Here is a 6,000-nt window from a genome sequence, read left to right as displayed (position 1 = left end):
CGGTATAAAGTACTGAAGTTTGGTGAGGCTGGCCAAGTAACGGGATACTGCGCGAACATGTTCGATAGATATGAAAAGCGTCCCACAGAACACCCTGACTACGACTTCTGCACGATGAGCCTGATAGAGTTTGCAATGCTATTCGAGCCGTATTATACCAAGCCGCAACAAAATACCGAAGAAAACATTGATCAAGATGCTTATATACCTGCAGGACAGGTAACGAGAAGGCAACTTATTACGCTTGTAGATAATTCCAAAATGAGCATAAGAAATACGCCGGCCGTAATACGCGTACCCAACTTCGTGGCATCGACTGATCCGGAAGCGTTCTATTATAGCTTGCTTTTGCAATATATGCCGTACCGCAGAGAGAGTGAGCTGATCGGAGAGCATAACAGTGCGAGAGAGGCTTTTTTGGCGAGAGAAGACCAGCTCAGAGCCACAAGTGCCCATATGGAACTGTACCGGGAGCGAGATAGGCAGCTGGAAAACGCTTTTAATCAAGTACATGCATTCCAGTTATTAGAACAAGCTGAGCCAATTCAACCAGATGAAGAAGACGAAGTTCCGCATTTACCAATGGACGAAAATCAATTTCAATTGGCTCAACGGGCAATGAACGCAGGCCAGAGAGATATCTTCAAAATGATTACAGAGTCAATAGGAGCCCAAATGTCTGGGGATGGAGAAAGGTTAAGGATTTTCTTCACTGGTGGTGCCGGCGTAGGTAAAACGTTCCTGCTGAACCTGCTCAGGAACCAAATAAACAGGTGCTATGCTAAGGACGCAGTCAAAGTGTGCGCATTAACCGGAGTGGCAGCGAGGCTGATCAGCGGCTCGACAATTCACAGCATGTTAAAGTTGCCTGTCCAAAAAGACGGCCGTGCAACAGGAATGTCGCCATTGACTGGTAATTACTTGCGTATAATGAGACAACAATGGAGGCAGACAGAGTTCCTCATTATTGACGAAATATCCATGGTGTCATACCAGATGCTCTGTATGATTGATTCCCGACTCAGGCAAATCAAAAATAACGACGAAAACTTCTTTGGAGGGGTCAACGTTTTACTGTTCGGGGATCTTCTACAACTGCCCCCTATCAAACGCTCCGGAACACCTATCTACAAACAGCCCGAGTATCTTCAGCCAGCCACGCATCTTTGGCGCTTATTCACGCTTTGTGAGTTGACTGAAAACATGCGTCAACAAGGGGATCATGCCTTCATCGGTGTTTTAAATGCATTGCGAATTGGCGAAATGGCATCGGAGCATTTTAGTATACTTATGGGAAGAGTCCTTCAAGAAGCGGTTGGAGAGTTTGCAATAGAAAAGGCATTAAGGGTGTACCCGACCAATCAGCAGGTCCACGATCACAACACCGCGGTTTTGAATTCGTTTCGAAGCCAAAACGTTCGTATTTACCGAATCAGAGCTCAAGATCAACTGATAGACGCCACACGGAACGTGGACAATATTAACCTCGCTGATGTCATACCTGGAGACGTCAACAAGACGGGCGGATTGCCTCAAGAGCTCGAGATATTTGCAGGAGCCAAAGTGATGCTCCGTGCTAACGTTGACGTAACAAAGGGATTGGTAAATGGCGCTATTGGCTACATCAAAGAAATTGTGTGGCCTCACTTTCGTCGGACACAAATGTACGAAACAGATATACCATCAGTTTATATTGACTTTGAAAGGGACGGCGTGCATCTTATCCACCCTAAGGCCATACAATTTCCAGCAAAATATAATTACGGAACAGCCGAGAGAAGAATGTTGCCAATTATTTTGTCGTGGGCCTCAACAGTACACAAAATGCAGGGCAGTACTGTAGACCACGCTGTGGTATATTTAGGCCCCAGACTTTTTGAAGAGGGCCAGGCGTATGTTGCATTAAGTCGCGTCAGGTCACTGGAAGGACTGCGAATTGAACAGCTAGATTGCGATAAGCTGACAGGGAAGCGACCTTGCAATAAAGACGCAATGGCAGAGTTGGAGAGAATGAGAAGTCTGCGAAATTAAGCCTAAATTATTAATTAATGTGATGTAAGTTGGAGTAAAACACAAGTAGATAAAAACTGGTGTATTAGAGCGTTGTCAACGAATTTAATTATTGCTTATTAATTTTCAGGTACCTACAATATTACTAATATGAACTGAAAAAATCACAAAATCTACGTGGTTATCAACTACTTAGTTAGACTGACAGAAATTAACGAGGAAATAACATGCTGAACATAGAAGAAATAGAAGCTCGAGCAACGATATTGACGTTATGGATTTATACAAATAAATGTGAGTTGTTGGACGAGCAATTTTGTACAGATACAAAAAGTAATTTTGTATGGTACATTGCCAACAATCTAGATGTCCTTACCTTTCAGATGAATCGGAACAACGTACAGATACTCAAAACGGTTTCATTTTATGTGAGAGAGGACTGTAAAGCGTAGGAGCATATGAAGGTAATTACCTACTGCTGCTCATTGAATTATTAACACAGTACTTTATAGAACATTTTAAAATAGGACAGGTGAGACCGAATTTTGGGAATTTACTAGTAGAAGTTCAAAACCATATTTACATTATTCACTCATTAATCGAAATCAATACTTAGGTATTGATTATTATGATACTACATCAATTCATTGTCATCCCTTATCTATCTACTCTACATCATAAAGCTTTATTGACATATTTTTTAAAATCAGTAGAAATTGAAGAATCGGTTTGCAAGATTTGAACTCGTAGTTGGTTAGTGGTTGTCTTAATACTCGTAGTATTGATTATAATTATGTACATGACTGTGGCCCTCCTTGATGGATGTAGTATGTCAGTATTAGGTTTTTGACATAAGTACCTGTAAAATAGGGACCCATGAAAGATCCCATTATAATTGATATTACCACGCAAGCTGTCATCACATTTAGTTCTCCCACCATGTTCCTGCTACGGCCAATACAGGTGAGCTGCTTACTAGTACCTACGTATAAAAGTCATACTAAAAACTTGAAAATAAATTAAAGTAAAAAAGTTTTAAGTTAAACGGTTTTATTTCAATCAGATTTTGTACCAAAAACTAGAAAATAAAAATTTACACGAATTTGAGCCCCACATGCATTGTTTTCTGGAAAGTAGGTAATGATGTAGGACGTTGCAGTGTAGTCTTCTCGAGGCGGATGCTAAAGGCGCTATTTGTCTCTATGTCAGTGGATTAAGTCATATTGGGAAGCTTTTATCAGACTAAAATAAAAACGTGGGGCGTTAGTGCGGAAAAAAGGTTAAGTAAGACCGACGATAATGTTACCATTGAACGAAAATTTTCCGACTGAAAATCTTTGTTACCTACATGATATAATTTCTTTATTTATTCAGTCTTTATTGCACAATACATGAAGGTACAAATGGCGGACTGACTGGTAATACCATCAATAATAATAATAGAGAAAATAAAATGAAGTCGAGACGCCTTTGCTCAGCAGTGAGACACTTACATCAGCTAGTAAATATAACAATAAATAAAAATTGCTAATCCTCATATTTATAAGTTAGCTACCGTATAACATAATTTCACATTTCATGTTTCATGCTGTATCTATTTAACATTAAATGCACACATTGCCTCATTTTATAATTTTTATGTAGGTATGTATAAAACTTTACATGTGACCTCTTTTCTATTCATTACTAAACTCTCTGTACCTTAATACTATACGCCCCACGTTTTTATTTTAGTCTGATAAAAGCTTCCCAATATGACTTAATCCACTGACATAGAGACAAATAGCGCCTTTAGCATCCGCCTCGAGAAGACTACACTGCAACGTCCTACATCATTACCTACTTTCCAGAAAACAATGCATGTGGGGCTCAAATTCGTGTAAATTTTTATTTTCTAGTTTTTGGTACAAAATCTGATTGAAATAAAACCGTTTAACTTAAAACTTTTTTACTTTAATTTATTTTATGTAAAAAGAGACCACTATTAAGTAAAACTTTAAAACATAATTTTTTCTCAAAATGCACCAAGCGCACTAAAATTAATCTGCTTCTTTTTTCCTCAAACTTCTTGGTCGCTGGTAAATTCCAGGTCTACAGATGTTGCTGGTGGTTTATACCTACCTACTCTCAACGTTGTCTCGCAGTCATCTCTGGTTTTCTCTGCACAGGTCATCTCTTCTGAAAGGTCAAAGTTAGTTCGCTCTGTCTCGCTTTAAATATATTAATATTTATTTATTTATTGCTTTATAGGCCTGGTAATTTAGGGCTAAAGCGTTCTACTTTATTACTACTACTCACTGAAAGGGAAGCTACTTTCTATGTTCTAATATATGAACACTGTACCAAGCCTATCTGCTGGTACCTACTTATTTTGTAGATACTTAAATATATTTCTTAATTAAGGAAACTTAGTTCTTAAAGTAACTTTTATTACCGCCTTACTTACCTCTTCTTGATACTCTTAAATTACTTATTTACTATAGTTAGGTCTAAAAAACTTAATTTCCCTCTTAGAAGTAATGTTTATGATGAGAAATGTTACTCATCTCTGTGTTCTAAAATGAACATGCTGTGCTGTTCATATTGACAGTACCTAACTAATAGATATTATTATATTACTTTACTTTATAGTGTAAACATATTTTTCTTATTGCAAGCATGCAGATTTTCAACAGACGATTATGTTAGTTATACTATAGGTATTATCTTAAGAAACTTATCTTTTAATTTATGCAATGTTCAACAAAGGAATGTTGCACAGGTATTTCTATTGTTCTAAAATGAACGCTGTACCATTGCCTCTCTGCAAAGTACAAATACCTACTTTCTCTTGTAAATGTTATTTACTTTAAATATTTTTAGGTTAGGGTCACTGACACTGGATAACTTTGCTATCTAAATGTTCCATGAACATGGTTGTGAAATAAAACAACAAAGCAAGTTATTTAGTTACATTATTATGACACTACATATTTGAATAGTTTGGCACGGAGCCCACTGTTTAGAATATACATATCCTGGATTCGACTTTAGTTCACATAACCTAATAAAGTGTCTTTGTTATGTTTGATTTTCACCATAACCCAATAAAGTGTTTTTGTTATGCTGGATTTCGCTTTGATTTCTTCTATGGCTGGTTACAGGCAATGAGGATACTGCTGGCTTATGACTTGCTTGCTTGCGGCTTGCTTGCTTGCTCGCTGTTGCTTATTGACATCGAGGTTTCGTTGTCAATGAGTCTTCTTGGATGTGACTTCGTCTTTTGGATGCTTAGTGCGTCAGCTGGTTCTGCATTTAAGGTTGGTCTAGTGCATCTAATAAAGTGATGAATCAGTGCTTTGTGAAGTGAAAATGGTGATTATAAGTGCAGTGATGTGTAATTCCATGTTCCCTTGAACATTGGATGAAGTTTCAATCCCATCTGGAGCGAAATTTTTCATTGTGCACTCGTAGATAACCTCCATTTTCAATTCCTTTGGCGCTTACGACCTTTTGGAATGGGAAGCCTACACGTCAAGCGGTATGCGTTCCGTTTCACTTAAAACTTAATTGGATCTGTGTTCAAGTGTTAGTTCTTGTGTTCTATATTATGGAAATAATCTCATGGTGTGTTCCTACACATAGTGACACTAGAAAAGGGGAGACTGGGGCAATTTAGTGCCCATCTCTTTTAAAACTCTAATTTTTTATAATAATTTTAAACTTTAATTAGAAATTGAAGTTTTCTGGGTAGGTACGTTCTGTTTGTAGTGCACTGTTTCTCTCTCTATAAACAGTGTATGGGAAATTGTTTTCACTTCTGTTGAGACAAATTCTTAAGGACATATACTTACGTAACTCTATATTTTGATAAAATAGTTTAATCTGGATGCTTCTCTTTGTATCTCTGAAAGGGGACGGTAGTCTTCGGTGTGCTTCTACACATTTGGTACAATAGGGGAGAGAGGGGTAAAATGTGTCACTGGTTTTGACACTTAGAATATTTTTGTA

The sequence above is a fragment of the Cydia fagiglandana genome, chromosome 9 (assembly GCF_963556715.1).
Source record: "Cydia fagiglandana chromosome 9, ilCydFagi1.1, whole genome shotgun sequence".
Lineage (NCBI taxonomy): Eukaryota > Metazoa > Arthropoda > Insecta > Lepidoptera > Tortricidae > Cydia > Cydia fagiglandana.
Note: the sequence above shows the minus strand (reverse complement) of the source record.